Genomic DNA, 22,531 nt, shown 5'->3' with positions numbered 1-22,531 from the left:
CCAAAACAATTGGGATAGGACCAAATCCAAAGAGAGGAAGACTCGTCCATGGCCCATGAGGCCTCCCCGACATTCCACGGCCATCGTTGACCCTAAATCCAGAGACAAAAGTCTGAGCAAGCGCCTCACACTCACTGTTTCTTCATATCCCGGATAGTTCTCCTCAAGGTCGGTAGATCGGGCCTGCCATACCTATGTCCCCAAACCTAAGCTGAGTTTGTGTTTTCATACATCCGTCCCCACAGCCCTGGACCACACACTCTCCAGGATGGGACACCTGGAGCCACACATCAGGTCTGTGTCTGCCCACTCCATGGGAATTCTGCCCATTCCATTGTCCATAATTGTACAAATTAGGAGAAACCTCCAAAATCCCTGAGGCCATCCCAATAGTGTAGGCCGCCTGGCAAAGAGGGGTGGTCTGAAACCACCTGAGCAACTACCTCCACTCATAACATAGACAGATGTCACCAGAGAAGAGGATTGAACCGGACAGGCCCCTAGGCCCTAATCGGATCCATTGCTATGTTTTCCAGGTATCTCTCCTCAGTGCTGGTTTGCAATACCAGCCTATGGGGGTTTCCTAAGGCACCAATTAGAACAAATCTTGCCTCCACATAAGAAACTTGCTCTTTGGAGCTGTCTCAAAATCTCTGGTTAGGAGAATCCTTCAGAGCCTGGTGCCACCGCCCCATTCCAAGGTCCCCATGGACAAAAAGTCACATTAGGACCCATCCGCAGGAGAGTCCATTTCAAATCAGCCCCCTTGGTTGCTCCCCCAGAGATAGCAGATCGAACCTGTCTTGACGCGAGGAGACAATGGGAATGCGAGACGGACTGCCCAGGCATCTATCCTTAGAACCCTGCTCTGGCGTCATTCCGTATGGGATATTTTGGAGCCATCCACTAGGTCTCAAAAGTCCTGCAGAAGGAATCCTTTCGTTTGGAACATCTCACAACTCCCGATGTGGGAAAACCTCGATGATTTTGTGATTCCCACCCGCTTTTATGAAGGGGAAATCATAGACAGTAACTCCAACCTGAGCCAACGTCTGATCCTCGTCCTGACTTCAGATGCACGAGATCTCGATTCAGCTCTGCAGACTGTGCTTGCCTTGCCCTCTCCATGAAACCTAAGACTAGCTTGTGTTCTCAAACTTCCGTTCTCACACTCGTGGCCCCCAATACCTCAAGTCTGGCAGTTCCGGACCCACAATGCACCACTCTGCCTGCCCTCCAGAAGAAAAATGTTGCCTTAAGGAGCTTCCCAGACACCCCAAATGAGGATAGACCTACATGGCACTCTACTGCACCCAAATTATGTAGTCTAACCTGTGAATTAATGCACTATCTGACACACTCTGAGCTCGGACCTCCTGAACAACACCCAGACAGCTGACCGCACACTGAGCACATCAGACCCGCCATGGCCTTAGCTCGTCATCTCTTCCCACCCTAGCTTTTCAGACTTCAGAATTTAGACCTTAACTCCAAACCCTGCCAAGTGGTGAACATGATGCAGAAATCAGAACTCCTCCTTACTCATGGCAAGAAACCTTGTGGTTGCCATGATGTCCAAAGTTCAGTGTAGGAGAAACCAGCGTTCACCCATCCTTGAGTGCTATGAGGGCATAAACACGCATTGTGACCCTCAGAGTGATTCCTGTGCTCTAGTAAGTACTCTCAGTGACTGGACCATTAGACGTCATAATGGGCTTGTCATGCCCCTAGGTCGCAAATTTAACCAGAGTTCTAGTTGTCCAGTCGCCCCGCCCCAGGGCTCTGCTCTGGAATCCCTCTTTTGGTGGGACACCTGAGGTAAAAAAAAAAAAAAAAATGGACTCCTGCCATCCCAGAGAAAGACCCCAAACTCTTTGGATCGGGTCAAAAGCCCAGACAGGAAGACTCGTCCATTGCCCATGAGGTCACCCGATATTACACAGCCATCGGTGAGACAATATCCAGAGACAAAAGCCTGAGCAATCGCTTCACACTCGCCCTTTGCTCATATCCTGAAGAGTTCTTCTCACGGTCTGTTGATCAGTCTTGCCATACCTATGACCCGAAACCTAAGCCAAGTTTGTGTTTTCAGACAACTGTCCCCACAGCCCTGGCCCACAGATCCTACAGGCTCAGGCCCCTGGAGCCAAACCTGAGGATTGTACCTGCCCTCTAAAAGGGAATTCTGCCAATTCCATTGGCCATTCCCTACAAAACGATAAACCTCCAAAGTCCCCGAGGCCATCCCAATATTGTTGGCTGCCCAGGACCAACAGGGGCAATCTGAGCCCATCTAAGCACCTACCTGCACTCAGATCCGAAGACAGATGTCCCCAGAAGTAAATTGGAATGAACTGGCCACTAGGCCCTAATCGTATCCATTGCTTTGGTGTCCAGGATTCTCTCCTCATAGGCCTGAGTTCCAATACCAGCATATGGCTGTTTTTTTTTTTCCAATTTATTTATTTTCAGAAAAACAGTATTCATTATTTTTTCACCACACCCAGTGCTCCATGCAAGCTGTGCCCTCTATAATACCCACCACCTGGTACCCCAACCTCCCACCCCTCTGCCACTTCAAACCCCTCAGATTGTTTTTCAGAGTCCATAGTCTCTCATGGTTCATCTCCCCTTCCAATTTACCCAAAAGCACATACCCTCCCCAATGTCCATAACCCTACCCCCCTTCTCCCAACCCCCTCCCCCCAGCAACCCACAGTTTGTTTCGTGAGATTAAGAGTCACTTATGGTTTGTCTCCCTCCCTATCCCATCTTGTTTCATGGATTCTTCTCCTACCCACTTAAGCCCCCATGTTGCATCACCACTCCCTCATATCAGGGAGATCATATGATAGTTGTCTTTCTCCGCTTGACTTATTTCGCTAAGCATGATACGCTCTAGTTCCATCCATGTTGTCACAAATGGCAAGATTTCGTTTCTTTTGATGGCTGCATAGTATTCCATTGTGTATATATACCACATCTTCTTGATCCATTCATCTGTTGATGGACATCTAGGTTCTTTCCATAGTTTGGCTATTGTGGACATTGCTGCTATAAACATTTGGGCGCACGTGCCCCTTTGGATCACTACGTTTGTATCTTTAGGGTAAATTCCCAGTAGTGCAATTGCTGGGTCATAGGGCAGTTCTATTTTCAACATTTTGAGGAACCTCCATGCTGTTTTCCAGAGTGGTTGCACCAGCTTGCATTCCCACCAACAGTGTAGGAGGGTTCCCCTTTCTCCGCATCCTCGCCAGCATCTGTCATTTCCTGACTTGTTGATTTTAGCCATTCTGACTGGTGTGAGGTGATATCTCATTGTGGTTTTGATTTGTATTTCCCTGATGCCGAGTGATATGGAGCACTTTTTCATGTGTCTGTTGGCCATCTGGATGTCTTCTTTGCAGAAACATCTGTTCATGTCCTCTGCATATGGCTGTTTTTTATGGCACTCATCAGAACAATCTCATCTCCACATGGGAAACTTGCGCATTGGAGCTCTGTCAAAGCCTCTGGTTAGGAGAACCCTTCAGGGCCCTGGTGGCACCACCTCATTCCAAGGTCTCCATGGACACAAACCCACATTAGGACCCATCCACAGGAGAGTCCGTTTCAACTCTGCCTTCTCAGTTGTTCCCACAGATCCAGCAGATCTAACCTCTCTTGTCGGTAGGAGATAATTGGAATGAGAGGCGGGCTGCCCAGCCATCCATCCTTAGACCCCTACTCGGAATCATTCCTTATGGGAAGTCCTGGAGCCAACGAACAGGTCTCAATGGTCCAGCAGAAGATTCTTTGCGGTTTGGAGCATGTCACAACTCCCATGGTGAGAAAACCTCCGTGACCTAGTGATCCCCCCCCCATTATGAAGGGGTCATCAGGGACATAAACTCCAAACTGAGCGATTGTCTGATCCTCGCCCTGACCTCTAATTCATGAGATCTTGATTCCGCTCTACAGAGTGTGCCTGCCATGCCCTCTCCCCAAAATGTCTGCCTAGCTTGTGTTGTCAGAATTCCATCCTCACACTCCTTGCCCTCAAGCCCTCCAGTTTGGCAATTCCAGAACTACAATGCAGCACTCGGCCTGCCCTCCAGAAGAAAAACATTGCCCTCTGGCGCAACCCAGAAACCCCAAATGAGGATCAACCTGCACGCCACTTGACTGTACCCAATTATACAGTCTTCCCTGGACAGTAATGCCCTTTCTGATACAGCCTGAGCCTGGACCTCCCGACCAAAACTAAGCCAGCTGGCCGCACACTGAGCACATCGGACCCGCCATGGCCTTAGTTCATCATCTCTTCCTGACCTCGCTTTTCAAGCTTCCGAACCTAGACCTTATCTCTAATCACTCTCCAGGGTTGAACATGATGCAGAAATCAGAACTCCTTCCCCATGGCAAGAAACCTTGTGGTTGGCATGTTGTCCAACGTTCAGTGTAGTTGAAACCAGTGTGGCCCATGAGGCCCGGACCATGCTTGAGGGCCATGTTGGTCACAAACACGCATTTTGACTCTCAGCATGGGCCCAGTCATCAAGTAAGGCCTCTTAGTGGCTGGACAAGAGATGGCATATTGGGCTTGCCATGGCTATAGGCCCCAATTTTTAACATTGTTTGTGGCGTTCATTTGCGCCTCCCCAGGGCTCTGCTTTGGAATCCCTCTATTGATGGGACACCTGAGGTAACAAAACTGAAAGGACGCCTCCCATCCCACAAATTGACCCAAAACATTTGGGATCGTGCCAAATTCACAGGGAGGAAGTCTCGTCCATGGCCCATGAGTCCTCCCTGACATTCCATGGTCATCTTTGACACAAAAACCAGAGACAAAGCCTGAATAAGCGCCTCAAACTATATGTTTTTTCATATCCCGAAGAGTTCTCCTCACAGTCTGTAGATCGGGCCTGCCATATCTATGTCCCCAAACCTAAGCCGAGTTTGTGTTTCCAAACTTCTATCCTCATAGTCTTGGCCCACACACACTCCAGGCTGAGGCCCCTGACGCCACACTTCAGGACTGTGCCTGCCCACTCCACAGGAATTCTGCCCATTCCATTGTCCACAATCGTACAAATTAGGAGAAATCTCCTAAGTCTCTGAGGCCATCCCAATAGTGTAGGCCACCCAGGACAAACAAGGGCGGTCTGAAACTAGCTGAGCATCTACCTCCACTCATACCGTAGATGGCTGTCCCCAAGGAAGAAGATTGAACCGAGCAGACCTCTAGGCCCTAATCGGATCGTTTGCTTTGGTTTCCAGGTATCTCTCCTCAGAGGTTTGGTTTCTAATGTCAGCATATGGGCGTTTCCTGAGGCACCAGTCAGAACAGATCTCATCTCCACATGGGAAACTTGTCCTTTGGAGATGTCTCAAAACCTCCAGTTAGCAGAATCCTTCTGGGCCCGTGTTCAACCGCCTCATTCCAAGGTCTCCACTGACACAAACCCACGTTAGGACCCATCCGCAGAAGAGTCCATTTCAACTCAGCCCCCTCAGTTGTTCCCTCAGATCCAGGAGTTCTAACCTGTTTTTTCGCTAAGACACAATTGGAATGAGAGGTGGGCTGCCCAGCCATCCATACTTAGAACCCTGCTAGGAATCGTTCCGTATGGGAAGGCCTGGTGCCAACCAACAGGTCTCAATGGTCCCGCAGAAGAATCTTTGCAGTTTGGAGCATCTCACAACTCCCATCGTGGGAAAACCTCCATGGCCTAGTGATCCCCCCTGCTTCATGAAGGGGCCATCAGGAAATGAAACTCCAACCTGAGCGATCTCCTGATCCTCGCCTGACTTCAGATGCACGAGATCTCGATTCAGCTCTGCAGAGTGTGCCTGCAGTGCACTCGCCCAGAAACCTAAGCCTAGCTTGTGTTCTCAGACTTCTGTCGTCACACTCCTGGCCCACAAGCACTCCAGTTTGGCAATTTCAGAACTACAATGCAGCACTCTGCCAGCCCTCCAGAAGAAAAACTTTGCCCTCTGTCGCAACCCAGAAACCCCGAATGAGGATCAACCTGCACGCCACTTGACTGTACCCCAATTATACAGTCTGCCCTGGGCAGTAATGCCCTTTCTGGCACAGCCTGACCCTAGACCTCCCGACCCACACCCAGCCAGCTGGCTGCACAATGAGCATATCGGACCCGCCATGGCGTTATGTCATCATCTATTCCCAACCTCGGTTTTCAGGCTTCAGAACCTAGACCTTATCACCAATCACTGCCCAGGGTCGATCATGATGCAGAAAACAGATCTCCTTCCCCATGGCAAAAAACCTTGTGGTTGGCATGTTGTCCAACGTTCAGTGTAGTTGAAACCAATGTTGCCCATGAGTCCCCGCCCATGCTTTAGGGCCACGTTGTTCACAAACACACATTGTGACCCTCAGCATGAGCCTAGGCCTCAAGTAAGGCCTCTCACTGGCTGGATCAAGAGACGGCCTATTGGGCTTGCCATGCCTCTAGTCCCCAATTTTTAACCATAGTTCGGGTTGTCTATTCTCCCCTCCCCAGGGTCTGCTCTGGAATCCCTCTTTTGGTGGGACATCTGAGGTAACAAAACTGAAAGACTCCTCCCATCCGACAGATTGACCCTAAACAATTGGGATTGGCCCAAATCCACAGAGAGGGAGACTCATCCATGATCCATGAGGCCTCCGCGACATTCCACGGCCATCGTTGACACAAAATCCAGAGACAAAGACTGAATAAGTGCCTCACACTCGCTCTTTCTTCATATCCCGAAGAGTTCTCCTCATGGTCTGTAGATCGGGCATCCCATTCCTACGTCCCCATACCTAGCCTAGTTTGTGTTTTCAGACTTCTGTCCACAAAGTCCTGGCCCACATATCCTCCAGGCTGGGGACCCTGGAGACACACATCAGGACTGTGCCTGCCCACTCCATGAGAATTCTGCCCATTCAATTGTCCACAATCATATAAATTAGGAGAAACCTCCAAAATCCCCAAGGCCATCCCAATAGTATAAGGCCGCCCAGGACTGGCAAGGGCTGTGTGACTCCAGCTGAGCATTTACCTCCACTCATACCGTAGATGTATGTCCGCAAGGAAGTAGATTGATCTGGACAGTCCCTTAGGCCCTAATCGGATGTGTTGCTAACCGGATACCGGATATTCCTAACAGGATACCGGTTTCCAGGTATCTCTCCTCAGAGGCCTGGTTTCCACTATCAGCATATGGGGGTTTCCTGAGGCATCAATCATAGAAAATCTCGTCTCCACATGGGTAACTTGTCCTTTGGAGATGTCTCAAAACCTCCAGTTAAGAGAAGCCTTCAGGTTGGGACGCCTGGGTGGCTCAGTTGGTTGGACGACTGCCTCCGGCTCAGGGCGTGATCCTGGAGTCCCGGGATCGAGTCCCACATCAGGCTCCCAGCTCCATGGGGAGTCTGCTTTGCTCTCTGACCTTCTCCTCGCTCATGCTCTCTCTCACTGTCTCTCTCTCTCAAATAAATAAATAAAATCTTAAAAAAAAAAAAAAAAGAGAAGCCTTCAGGGCCCGTGTGCCACCACCCCATTCCAAGGTCTTCATGGACACAAACTCACATTAGGACCCATCCGCAGGAGAGTCCATTTCAACTCAGCCCCCTCGGTTGCTCCCCCAGAGCCAGCATATCAAACTTGTCTATTCGCTAGGAGACAATTGGAATGTGAGGCGGGCTGCCCAGGCATCCATCCTTAGATCCCTGCTCTGACATTGTTCCATATGGGACGTCCTGGAGTGATGCAACAGTTCTCAATTGTCATCAGAAGGAAATCTTGCGGTTTGGAGCATCTCACAACTCCCATCTTGGGTAAACCTCCTTGACTTCGAGATGCTGCCCCCTTCATGAAGGGGCCAGAATGGAAAGAAACTCCAAACTGAGCCTATGTCTGAACCTCGCCCTGACTTCAGATGCACAAACTCCTGATTAAGATCTGCAGAGGGTACCTGCCGTGCCCTCTCCCCAAAACCTATGCTTAACATGTGTCTCAGACTTCCGTCTTCACACTCCTCTCCCACAAGTCATCCAGTTTGGGAATTCCAGAGCCACAATGCAGCACTCTGCCTGCCCTCCCGAAGAAAAATGTTGCCCTTGGACTACCTAGAAATGCCAAACGAAGATCAACCTGGACGGCACTCGACTGTACCCCAATTATACACTCTAACCTGGGCACTAATGCTCTGTATGACACAGCTTGAGCCTGAACCTCCCGACCAACAACCGGACAGGTAGCTCCACACTGAGCACATCAGATCCGACATGGCCTTAGGTCGTCATCTCTTTCCAACCTCAGTCTTCAGACTTCACAACCTAGACCTTATCTCCAATCACTGCCCAGGGGTGAATGAGATGCAGAAATCAGAACTACTACTTATCCAGGGCAAGAATACATGTGGTTGGCATGTTGTCCCACGTTCAGTGTAGGAGAAACCAGCATGCACCATGAGTCCCCACCCATGCTTGAGCACCACAAGGGTATAAATACACATCGGGACCCTCAATGTGAGTCCTGTGCGCTAGTAAGTCCTCTCAGTGCCTGGACCATTAGACGTCATAATGGTCTTGCCATGCCCCTAGGCCCCAATTTTTAATCAGATTTCTGGTTGTCCAGTCACCCCGCCCCAGGGCTCTGCTGTGGAACCCCACTTTTGGTGGGACACCTGAGGGGAAAAAAAAAAACAAAAAACGAAAACGGACTCCTCCCATCCCACAGAATAACCCCAATCTCTTGGGATTGGGCCAAAACCCCAGAGAGGAAGACTTGTCCATTGCCCATGAGGTCACCCGATTATTACACGACCGTCGGTTACACAATATACAGAGACAAAAGCCTGAGCAAGCGCCTCACACTCGCTCTTTGTTCATATCCCAAAGAGTTCTCCTCACGGTTTGTAGATCAGTCTTGCTATACCTACGACCCGAAACCTAGCGTTTTCAGACAACTGTCCCCACAGCCCTGGACCAAACATCTTAGAGGCTAAGGCCCCTGGAGCCAAACCTGAGGATTGTACCTGCCCTCTCCATGGGAATTCTGCCCATTCCATTTGCCACAACCCTACACATAGGATAAACCTCCAAAGTCCCTGAGGCCATCCCAATACTGGTGGCTTCCCAGGACAAACAGGGGCAATCTGAGCCCATCTGAGCACCTACCTGCACTCAGACCCGTAGACAGATGTCCCCAGAGGTATTGGAATGAACAGGCCCCTAGGCTGTATTCGGATCCATTGCTTTGGTTTCTTAGCCATCCCTCCTCAGAGGCCTGGATTCCAATACCAGCATATGGCTGTTTCTTGAGGCAAATCAGAACAAATCTCGTCTCCACATGGGAAACTTGCGTGTTGGAGCTCTGTCAAAGCCTCTGGGTAGGAGAACCCTTCATGGCCCCGGTGCCACCGCCCCATTCCAAGGTCTCCATAGACACAAACCCACATTAGGACCCATCTGCTGGAGAGTCCATTTCATCTCAGCCCCTCTGTTGCTCCGCCAGAGCCAGCAGACTGAACCTGCCTTGTTGCTAGGAGACAATTGGAATGTGAGTTGGGCTCCAGAGGCATCCATCAATAGAACTCTGCTATTGATTAGTTCCTTATGGTACATTCTGGATCCATCCAACAGGTTTTGACTGTCGCATAGAAGGGATCATTGGGGTTTGGAGCATCAGACAATCCCACCGTGGGAAAACCTCCATTGCCTTGTGATGCCTCCCCACTTTCATTAAGGGGTCATCATGGACAGAAACTCCAACCTGAGCCAAAGTCTGATCCTGCCCTGACTTCAGATGCATGAGATCTCGAATCAGCTCAGCCGAGTGTGCCTGCTGTGCCCTCGCTCCGAAACCAACAGCTAGCTTGTGTTCTCAGACTTCCATCCTCACACTCCTGGCTCACAAGCCCTCCAGTTTGGGAATTATGGAGACACAATGCAGCAATCTGCCTGCCCTACAGAAGAAAAACGTAGGCCTACGGGGCTACCCAGAAACCCCAAATGAGAATCAACCTGCACGCCACTCGAATGTACCCCAATTATACAGTCCAGCCTGGGCAGTAATGCACTGTCTGACACAGCCTGAACCCGGACCTCATGACCGACACCCAGACAGCTGACCGCACATGGAGCACATCGGACACTCTATGACCTTAGGTCATCATCTCTTCCCAACCTCGGTCTTCAGGTTTCAGAACCTAGACCTTATCTCCACTCACTGCCAAGCGGTGTATGTGATACAGAAATCAGGACTTCTCCTTCCCCATGGCAAGAAACCCTGTGGTTGGCATGTTTTCCAACATACAGTGTAGGAGAAACCAGCGTGGCCCATGAGGCTCCGGCAATGCTTGAGGGCCGCGATGGATACAAACACATATTGGACCCTCAGCGTGAGCCCTGTCCTCAAGTAAAGCCTCTTAGGGGCTAGACCAAAATCTCGCATATGGGACTTGCCATGCCCCTAGTCCCCCATCTTAACCAGATCTCAAGAAGTCTAGTCACCCCGTTTCAGAGCTCTTCTCTGGAATGCCTCTTTGGTGTGAAACATGAGGCAAAAATTTAAAAAAAAATAGAGAAAGGACCCCTTCCATCCAAAGAATGACCCCAAACACTTGGAATCGGGCCAAACCCACAGAGAGAAAAACTTGTCCATGGCCGATGAGGCCAGCCCGACATTCCACGGCCACCGTTGACCAAAATCTGGAGATAAAAGCCTGATAAAGTACCTCACACTCGCCCGTGGTTCATAGCCCCCAAAATTCTCCTCACAGTCTGTAGATCCTGGCTGTCATACCTATGTACCCAAACCTAAGCCGAGTTTGTGTTTTCAGACTTCTGTCTCAATTGTCCTGGCCCACACACACTCAAGGGTGGGGACCCTGGAGCCACACCTCAGGACTGTGCCTGCCCTGTCCAAGTGAATTCTGCTCATTCCTTTGGACACAACCCTACAGATTAGGAGAAACCTCCAATGTCCCCGGACATCCCAATAGTGTAGGACATCCAGGAAAAACAAGGGCGATCTGACACAAGCTTAGCCAGCCTCCACTCAGACCTATAGACAGATATGCCCAGAGAAGAAGATTGAACCGGACAACCACCTTGGCCTCAATAGGATCCATTGCTTTTGTTTCCAAGCATCTCTCCTGAGAGGCCTGGATTCCAATACCAGCATATGGGGTTTTCCGGAGGTACCAGTCAGAACAAATCTTGTCTCCACATGGGAATCTTGCTCTATGGAGCTGTGTCAAAACCTCCAGTTAGGAGGTTTTGGTCACCAGAAATGATTTCAGGTCACCGGAGCCACCACCCCATTCCAGTGTCTCCATGGACACAATCCCAAATTATGACCCATCCTTAGGAGAGTCCATTTCAACTTAACCCCCTCCGTTGCTCCCCCAGAGCCATCAGATCAAACCAGCCTTGTCGCTAGGAGACAATTGAAATGCTAGGCAGGCTCTTCAGGCATCCATCCTTAGAACCCTGCTCTTGTGTCGTTCCTTATGGGATGTCCTAGAGCCATCCAACAGGTCTTGACTATCCTGCAGAAGGAGTCCTTGCATATGGACAATCTCACAACTCCCATCATGGGAAAACTTCCAAGGCCACATGATGCCACCAGTCTTCATGAAGGCAGATCATAGACAGAACTCCTACTTGAGCTAATGGCTGATCCTCGCATTGACTTCAGATGCACGAGATATCGATTCAGCTCATCAGAGTGTGCCTGCCATGCCCTCGCCCCAAAAACTAAGCATAGCTTGTGTTCTCAGAATTCCGTCCTCACTCTCCTGGAACACACACCCTCCAGTTTTGGAATTCCAGAGCCACAATGCAGCACTTTGCCTGCCCTCCAGTAGAAAAACGTTGCCCTGATGGGGCTACCCAGAAATGACAAATGAGGATCAACCTGCATGCCACTCAACTGTACCCCAATTATACAGTCTACCCTGGGCACTAATGCCCTGTCTGACACAGTCTGAACCAGGACTTCCCGACCGTCAGCCAGACAGCTGGGGCCACATCTCAGGACCGTGCCTGTGCTTTCTATGGGAATTCTGCATATTCCATTGTCCACAACCCAACAGATTAGGAGAAACTTCCCTAATCCACGAGACCATCCCAGTAGCGTAGGCCGCCAGGGACAAACAGGGTCAGTCTGTCACAAGCTGAGCAACGACCTCCACTCAGAACCATAGACCGATGTGCCCAGAGTAGATTGAAGCAGACAGGCCACTAGGCATGAATCAGATCAATACTTTGGATTCCAGGCATATCTCCTCAGATGCCTGGTTGCTAATACCAGTGTATGGGGGTTCCTGAGGCACCAATCAGAACAAATCTCGTCTCCACATGGGAATCTAGCACTTTGGAGCTGTGTCAAAACCTCTGGATAAGAGAATCCTTCAGGACCCTGGAGCCACCGCCCCACTCCAATGTCTCCATGGACACAAACCCAATTATACCAATTCTCAGGAGAGTCCATTTCAACTCGGGCCCCTCAGTTGCTCACCCAGTGCCAGCAGACCAAGCCTGTCTTGTTGCTAGGAGACAATTGGAATGCGAGTTCGCTACCCAGGCATCCATCTTTAGAACTCTGCTCTGGAAAAGTTCCTTATGGAGCGTCCTTGATCCATACAAAAATGTCTTGACTCTCCCGCAGAAGGAATCCTTGTGGTTTGCAGCATCACACACTCGCACCGTTGGAAAACCTCCATGGCCTAGTGAGCCCCTACCTTCATGTAGGATACATCATGGACAGAAACTCCAACCTGAGCTAACATCTGATCCTCGCCCTGACTTCAGATGCATGAGTTCTCGATTCAGCTCTGCAGAGTGTGCCTTCCGTGCCCTCGCCCCAAAACCTAAGCCTATCTTGTGTTCTCAGACTTCCGTTCTCACACTCTTGGACCACAAACCCTCCAGTTTGGGAATTCTGGAGACACAATGCAGCACTCTGCCTGCCCTCCAGAAGAGAAACGTTGCCCTATGGGGCTACCTAGAAACCCCAAAAGAGGATGAACCCGCATGCCACTCGACTGTACCCCAATTATACAATCTAGCCTGGGCACGAATGCCCTATCTGACACAGCCTGAGGCCTGACTTCCCGAACGACACCCAGATGGCTGACCATACACTGAGAACATCTGAAGCGCAATGGCCTTTGGTCGTCATCTCTTCCCAACCTCGGTTTTCAGGCTTCAGAAAGCTATACCTTATATCCAGTCATTTCCCACGGGTGAACGTGATGCAGAAATCAGAACTCCTTCTTCCCCCCTGCCAGAACCTTGTGGTTGGAATGTTTTCCAATATTCAGTGTAGGAGAAACCAGCTGGCCCATGAGGCCCCGCCCATGCTTGAGGGCCGCGATGGGCACAAACACACATTGGGACCCTCTGTGTGAGCCCTGTCCTCAAGTAAAGCCTCTCAGGGGCTGGACCAGGAGCACGCATATGGGGTTTGCCATGCCCCAAGGCTCCCTATCTTAACCAGAGGTTGAGATATCTAGTCACCCCTACTCAGGGCTCTGCACTGGAATCCCTCTTTGCTGGGATACCTGAGGTAAATAAGTACAGAAAGGACTCCTCCCATCCACAGAATGTCCGCAACCACTTAGGATAGGGCCAAATCCCCAGAGAGAAAGACTCTTCCATGGCCCATGAGGCCACCTCGACATTCCACGGCCACTGTTGACACAAAACCCAGAGACATAAGCCTGAGCAAGCGCCTCACACTCACCCTTTGTTCATAGCCCAAAAAATTCTCCTCACGGTCCGTAGATTGGGCCTTCCATACCTATGTCCACAAACATAAGGTGAATTTTTTTTTCAGACTTCTATACCCATAGTCCTGGCCCACACACCCTCCAGGCTGGGGCCCCTGGAGCCACACCTCAGGACTGTGCCTGACCTCTCTGCTCATTCCTTTGGACACAACCCTACAGATTAGGAGTAACCTCCAATGTCCCTGAGGCTATCCCAATAGTGTAGGACGTCCAGGACAAACAGGAGCGATCTGACACAAGCTGAACCACTACCTCCACTTAGACCCATAGACAGATATTCATAGAAAAGAAGATTTAACAGGACAAGCACCTAGGCCCTAATCGGATCCACTGCTTTTGTTTCCACACATGTCTGCTCAGAGGCCTGGATTCTAATACCTTCATATAGGGGTTTCTGGATGTACCAATCAGAACAAATCTCATCTCCACATGGGAAAATTGTGCTATGGAGCTGTGTCAAAACCTCCATTTAGAGAAAACCTTCAGGTCACCGGAGACACTGCATCATTCCTAGGTCTGCATGGACACAATCCCACATTATGACCCTTCCTCAGGAGAGTCCACTTCAACTCAACCCCCTCAGTTGCTCCGCCAGAGCCAGCAGATCGAAACTGCCTTGTCACTAGGAGACAATTGAAATGAGAGGCGGGCTCTTCAGGCATCCCCCTTAGAACACTGCTCTGGCGTCATTCCTTATGGGACATCCTGGAGCCATCCAACAGCTCTCGACTGTCCCGCAGAAGGAGTCCTTGTGGATTGGAGCATCTCACAACTCACATTGTGGGAAAACTTCTATGGGCACTTGATGCCCCCAATCTTCATGAAGGCGGATCCTGGACAGAGACACCAACCTGAGCCATTGGCTGATCCTTGCCTTGACTTCAAATGCACGAGATCTCGATTCAGTTCTTCAGACTGTGCCTGCCGTGCACTTACCCCAAAACCTAAGCGTAGCTTGTGTTCTCAGACTTCCGTCCTCACTCTCTTGGACCACACGCCTTCCCGTTTGGGAATTCCAGAGCCACAATGAAGCACTCTGCCTGCACTCCGGAAGAAAAATGTTGCCCTATGGGTCTACCCAGAAATGACAAATGACGATCAACCTGCACGACACTTGACTGTACCCCAATTATACAGTCTACCCTGGGCACTAATGCCCTGTCTGACACAGCCTGAGCCTGGACCTCCTGACCGTCACCTGGAGAGCTGGGGCCACATCTCAGGACTGTGCCTGCGCTCTCTAAGGGAATTCTGCCTCTTCCATTGGCCACAACCCTACATATTAGGAGAAACCTCCAAAGTCCCTGAGATCACCCCACTAGTGTAGGCCACCCAGGACAAACAGGGTCGATCTGACACAAGCTGAGCAACGACCTCCACTCAGAACCATAGACAGATATTCCAAGAGAAGATTGAAGCGGACAGGCCCCTAGGCGCAATTCGGATCAATTGCTTTGGATTCCAGTCATCTCTCCTCAGATGCCTGGTTTCCAATACCAGTTTATGGGGGTTCCTCAGGCACCAATCAGAACTAATCTCTTCTCCACATGGGAATCTTGCTCTTTGGAGCTGTGTAAAAGCCTCCAGTTTAAGAGAATGCTTCAGGGCCCCAGAGCCACTGTCCCATTCCAAGTTCTCTATGGACACAGTCCCACATTATGACCGATCCTCAGGAGAGTCCATTTCAACTCAGCCCCCTCGGTTCCTACCCAGAGCCAGCAGATCAAACATGCCTTGTGGCTAGGAGACAATTGGAATGCGAGGTGGGCCGCCCACGCATCCATCAATAGAACCCTGCTCTGGAGAACTTCCTTATGCGACGTCCTGGATCCATCCAACAGGTCTCGACTGTCCCGCAGAATGAATCCTTGCGGTTTGGAGCATCACATTCTCCCACCATGGGAAAACCTCCATGGCCTTGTGATGCCCCCCCACCTTCATGATGGGGCCATCATGGACAAAAACTACAAACTGAGCCAACATCTAATCCTACGTCCCCAAACCTAAGCCGAGATTGTGTTTTCAGACTTCAGTCCCAAGAGCCCTGGCCCACACACCCTCCCGGCTGGGTCCCCTGGAGCCACAACTCAGGACAGCGCCTGCCCTCTCCAAGGGAATTCTGCCCATTGCATTGGCCACTACTGTACAGATTAGGAGAAACCTCCAAAGTCCCCGAGGCCATCCCAATAGTGTAGGTCGCCCAGGACAAACAGGGGCGATCTGTCACAAGCTGAACAACTGCCTCCCCTCAGACCCATAGACAGATATGCCCAGAGCAGAAGATTGAACCGGAAAGGAACCTAGGCCCTAATTGGATCCATTGATTTTGTCTCCAGGTATTTCTCCACAGAGGCCTGGTTTCCAATACCAGCATAAGGGAGTTTCCTGAGTTACCAATCAGAGGAAATCTCGTCTCCACATGGGAAACTTGTCCTTTGGAGCTGTGTCAAAACCTCCAGTTCGAACAAATATTCAGGTTTTCTGAGGAACTGCCCCATTCCAAGGTCTCCAGGGATACAAACCCACATTATGACCCATCCGCATGAGAGTGCATTTCAAATCAGCCCCCTCGGTTGCTCTCCCAGAGCCAGCAGATGGAACCCGCCTTGTTGCTAGGATACAATTGGAATGTGAGGCGGGCTTTCCAGGGATCCTTCCTTAGAACGCTGCTCTGGCGTCGTTCCATATGGGATGTCCTAGAGCTATCCAACAGGTCTCGATTGTCCAGCAGAAGGAATCCTTGCAGATTGGAGCATCTCACAACTCCCATCGTGGGAAAACCTCCATGGCCTCATGATACCCCCTTCCCTTCATGAAATGGCCATTCTGGACAGAAACTACAACCTGAGCCAACGTCTGATCCACGCCCTGACTTCTGATGCACGAGATCTCATTTCAACTCTGCAGAGTGTGCATGCCGTGCCCTCACCCCGAAACCTAAGCATACTTGTGATCTCAGACTTCGGTCCACACACTTTTGGCCCATAAGCACTCCAGTTTGGGACTTCTGGAGCCACAATGTAGCACTCTGCCTGCCCTCCAGAGGAAAAATTTTGCCCTATGGGACTACCCAGAAATGCCAAATGAGGAACAACTTGTATGCCACTCGACTATACCCCAATTATACAGTCTAGCCTGATCCCTAAAGCCCTGTCTCTCACAGCCTGAGCCCAGACCTCCTGACCGAAACCCAGACAACTATCCTTACCCTGAGTACATCGGACCCTCCATGGCCTAGGTCGTCATCTCTTCCCAAACTTGGTCTTCAGGCTTCCAAAACCTAGATTGTATCTCAACTCACTTCCCAGGGGAGAACGTGATACAGAAATCAGAACTCTTTCCCCCTGCCCAGAACATTGTGGTTGGCGTGTTGTCCAACGTTCATTGTAAGAGAAACCAGTGTGGCCCGTGAGTCCCTGCCCATGCTTGAGGGCCGCGATCAGCACAAACACACATTGTGACCCTCAGCGTGACCCCTGTCCTCAAGTAAAGCCTCTTAGTGGCTGGACCAAAAGCCGCATATGGGGCTTGCCATGCCCCAAGTCTCCCAATCTTAACCAGAGGTCGAGATATCTAGTCACCTCTACTCAGGGCTCTGCTCTGGAATCCTTCTTTGGTGGGACACCTGAGGTAAATAAATACAGAAAGGATTCCTCCCATCCACAGAATTACCCCAATCACTTGGTATCAGGCCAAATCACAAGAGAGAAAGACTCTACCATGGCCCATGAGGCCACCCCGACATTCCACGGCCACCGTTGACACAAAATCCAGAGACATAAGCCTGAGCAAGTGCCTCACACTCGCTCTTTGTTCATACCCCGAATAATTCTCTGCATGGTCTGTAGATCGGGCCTGCCATACCTACATCCAAAAACACAAGGCGAGTTTGTGTTTCAGACTTCTGTACGACAGTCTTGGTCCACACACCCTCCAGGCTGGGTCCCCTGGAGCCACATCTCAGGGCTGTGCCTGCTTCTCCAAGGGAATCCTGCCCATTCCATTGGAGACAACCCTAGACATTAGGAGAAAACTCCAAAGTACCCGACGCCGTCCACATAGTGTAGGACTCCCAGGACAAACAGGGGCGACATGTCCCAAGCTGAGCAACTACTTCAACTCAGACCCGTACACAGATATCCCCAGAGAAGAAGATTGAAACAGACAGGCACCTAGGCCCTAATTGGATCCATTGCATTTGTTTCCAGGCATCTCTCCTCAGAGGCCTGGTTTCCAATACTAGCATATGGGGGTTTCCAGAGGTACTAATCAGAACAAATCTCGTCTCCACATGGGCAACTTGCTCTTTGGAGCTTTGTGAAAAGCTCCAGTTAGGAGAAACCTTCAGGTCCCCGGAGCCACCGCCCCATTCCAGTATCTCAATGGACATAAACCCACATTATGACCCATCCTCACATGAGCCCATTTCAACTCAACCCCCTCGGTTGCTCCCCCAGAGCCAGCAGATCAAACCTGCCTCGTTGTTAGGACACAATTGGAATGTGAGGGCTGCCGAGGCATCCATCCTTAGAACCCTGCTCTGGAGAACTTCCTTATAGGATGTCATGGATCCATTCAACAGGTCTCAACTGTCCCACAGAACGAATCCTTGCGGTTTGGGGCATCACACACTCCCATCCTCGGAAAACCTAATGGCCTCGTGGTGCCCCCCCACCTTCAAGAATGGGCCATCATGGACAGAAACTCCAGTCTGAGCCAACGTCTGATCCTCACCCTGACTTCAGATACATGAGATCTCGACTCAGCTCTGCAGAGTGTGCCTGCCATGTCCTCGCACCGAAACCTAAGCTTAGCTTGTGTTCTCAGACTTCCGTCCTCACAATCCTGGCCACAAGCCCTCCAGTTTGGCGATTCTGGAGACACAATGCAGTACTCTGCCTGCCCTCCAGAAGAAAAACGTTGCCCTATAGGGATAATCAGAAACGCCAAATTAGGAACAACCTGCATGCCACTCGCCCGTACCCCAATTATACAGTCTAGCTTGTGCACTAAAGCCCTGTCTGACACAACCTGAGCTCAGCCCTCCCGTCCGACACCCAGAAGCTGGCCTTACACTGAGCCCATTGTATGCACAATGGCTTTAGGTCATCATCTCTACCCAAACTCGGTTTTCAGGCTTTAGAACCTAGACGTTATCTCCACTGACTGCCCAGTAGTGAACGTGACTGCCTCTGGAGCCACACCACAGGACTGTGCCTGCTCTCTTCTAGGAAACTGTACCCATTCCATTGGCCACAACACTACAGAATAGGAGAAACCTCAAGGTCCCGAGGACATCGCACTACTGGAGGCCGCCCTGGACACACAGGGGCATTCTAAAACAAGCTGAGCAATTACTTCCATGCAGGCAGGCATACAGATGTCCACAGAGACAGAAGATTGAACCAGACAGGCCCCTAGGCCCTAATATGAACTCTTGATTTGGTTTCCAGGGGTCACTCCTCAGAGGCCTGGGCTCGAAGACCAGCATATGGGGCTTTCCTGAGGCACTGAACAGAATACCTCTCGTCTCCACATGGGAAGCTTCCTTGTTGGAGCTGAGTCAAACCCTTCGGGTTGGAGAATCCTGAAAAGACCCTGAGCCACCACCACATTCCAAGGTCTCCATGGCCACCAACCCACTTATGCCCCGTCCTTAGGAGTGTCCAACAACTCTGACCTCTGGGTAGTTCACCCAAGAGCCCGCAGATTGAGCCTGCCTTATACCGATCAGTCAATGGGAATGTGGGGTGTCGTTTCCAGGCATCCATGGTTAGACCCCTGCTTTCGAGTCTTTCTGTATAGGGCGTCCTGGGACCATCCAATAGGACTCGACTGTCCTGCAGAAGGAAACCTTGAGGTTTGGAGCAGCTCACAACTCCCAGCATAGGGAAACGTCTCTGGCCTAATGACTGCTCCACCCTCTTCAGGCAGGGGCCATCCTGGACACAAACTGCAGCCTGACGCAATGTCTGATACTCGCCCTGACCTCAGATGCAGGAGACCTCGATTCAGCCTCTGTAGAGTCGGCTTGCCGTGCCCTTGGCCCCAAACCTCACGATAGCTTGTGTTTTCAGATTTCCTTCCTCACACTCCTGGCAAACAAGCCCTCCAGTCTGGGAATTCTGGTACCACAACGCAGCCCTCTGTGTTGCCCTATGGGGATCTCCAGAAACCCCCAATGAAGATCAACCTGCTCGGGCCTCGACCGCAACCCAATTGGATATGCTGCCCTGGACACTAAAGCTCTGTCTGACATGGCCTGAGGCCAGACGTCCTGACAGACAAGGAGACAGCTGGCCTCACACCCAGCACATCGGACACCCCATGGCCTTATGTCATCATGTATTCCCAACCTCGGTTTTCAGACATCTGAACCTAGACATTATATCAAATCCCCACACAGGTGGGTACCTGAAGCACAAATCAGACTCCTCCTTCCCCATAGCTGTAAAGCTTGCTGTTGGCATGGAGTCACACCTACAGCATAGGAGAAACCTTCAAAGCTCCTGAGGCCACGCCCAAACTTGAGTGCCTCCTTGGGCACAAACTTGCATTGTGACCGTCAGCATGAGCCCCTTGTCGAAGTAAGGCCTCTCAGAGCCTGGACCAAGAGCCCACATATGGGGCTTGCAAAGTCCCTGTGTTCCCAATCCTCACCAGAGTTCTAGTTTTCCAGTCGCCTCTACCTGGGGATCTGCTCTGATATCCCTCTTTTGGAGAGACACCTGAGCCAGAAAATAGGACTCCACGTTTCCTACAAAATGACCCCAAACTCTTGGGAGCTGGGCCAAATCCCCAGAGAGGGAGACTCGTCCATAGCCACTGAGGCCACCCTACAATCCACGGCTATGCTGGACACAACGTCCAGAGACAAAAGCCTGAGGGACCGCCTTCCACTTGCCCTTCTGTCAATAGCCGAGGAGCTCCCCTCATGGTCTATAGATCCAGCCTACCATACCCTCGGTGCCACACCTAACCCGAGTTTCTGTTTTCAGACTTCTGTGCTCACAGCACAGACCCACACACCTTCCAGGCTAGGGCCTATGGAGCCACACCAAAGGACTATGCCTGACCTCTCCAAGGAAACTCTGCCCAATCCATTGGCCACAACCCTACAGATTTTGAGAAATCTCCAAGGCCCCCAAGGCCATCCTGATAGTGTAAGCTGCCCTGGACTAAGAGGGGCACTCTGACACCAGCTGAGCAACTATCTCCACTTAGACACTCAGACAGTGTCCCCAGTGACATGATTGAAACGGACAGGCCCCTAAGCCCTAATCTGAACCTAGCTTTGGATTCCAGGTGTCTTTCCTCAGAGGACTGGTTTCGAAAACCAGAATCTGGGGCTTTGCTAAGGCTCCAAACAGAACCTCTCTCTTTCCCACATGGGGAACATTCTTATGGGAGCTCTATCAAACCCTTCAGGTAGGCCATTTCTGCAGGGCCCCTGAGCCACCAGCACATTACAAGGTCTCCATGGACACAAACCCCCATTATGACCCATCCTCAGGAGATTTCGTTTCAACACAGCCCCCTGGGTAGCTTTCCCCAGAGCCAGCAGATCAAACGTGTCTTGTCACAAAGAGCCAATGGGAATGTGAGGTATGCTGTACAGGCATCCATCCTTTGAACCCCGCTATCCATCCTTCCGTATAGGACATCCTGGAGTCATCCAACCCGACTCACTGTCCTGCAGAAGAAAACCTTGTGGTTTGGAGCAACTCACAAACTCAGCGTGGGAAAACCTCCTTAGCCTCATGAGGCCCCCGCTTCATGAAGGGGCCATCATGGATACAAACCCCAGCCACAGCCAATGTTTGATCCTCACCCTGACTTCAGATGCAGGAGATTCAGCCTCTGCAGAGTGCGCCTGCCATGTCCTTGGGCCAAAACATCACCTTAGCTTGACTTTTCAGACTTCCGTCCCCACACTCCTGGCCCACAAGCCCTCCGGACTGGGAATACTGGGGCCAAAACGAAGAACTCTGCCTGCCCACTAGAAGAAATACGTTGTCTATGGCCTTGCCCATAAACCCAAAAGGATGATCAACTTGTTCGGACCCTCGGCAACACCCCAATTGCATAGACTACCCTAACCACTAATGCTCTGTCTTACATAGCCTGAGCCCAGATTTTCTGACAGACACCGAGACAGCTGGCTGCACACCCAGCACCTTGGACCCACCACGGTCTTAGGGCATTCATCCTTTCCCATTGACCTGCATGTCTTCTTGTAGGTATGTTCTGAGGCTCTGTCAGACTGTGCATTTTTCCGGAGTGGCCTATGGAATTGTGTTGGGCTTAGGGGCCTTGCAGGTTTCTGCTAATCTGGAGGTCTTGGGAAACTGAGACGGGCAGAGTTTCCTTGGAAGAGCAGACCCAGTGATGTGATGTGGTTCTGGAGACCCCATCCTGGAGTGCATGTGGGTCAGGACTATGGGACCAAAATCTTCAGACACAAACTTGGGTAAGAGTTAGGGGGGAGGTGATAGCAGGCCCGATCTGCAGACCCTGAGGGCAGCTTCTCAAGATTTGAAATTCGGAAGGCTGGGAGGCAGGAGCTTAGGCTTTTCTGTCTGGATTGTGTGTCTAGGATGGCCATGGAATGGAGGGGTGACCTCATGAGTCCATGGGAGATTCTACCTCTCTGGGGATTCTGCCCAGCATCCCAGAGTTTGGTGTCTTTCTGGGGGAAGGGGAGAGCACGGTTTTCCATCACAGGGGTCCCATCCAAACAGGCATTCCA

The sequence above is a fragment of the Neovison vison genome, chromosome 5 (assembly GCF_020171115.1).
Source record: "Neovison vison isolate M4711 chromosome 5, ASM_NN_V1, whole genome shotgun sequence".
In the NCBI taxonomy this organism is placed as follows: domain Eukaryota; kingdom Metazoa; phylum Chordata; class Mammalia; order Carnivora; family Mustelidae; genus Neogale; species Neogale vison.
Note: the sequence above shows the minus strand (reverse complement) of the source record.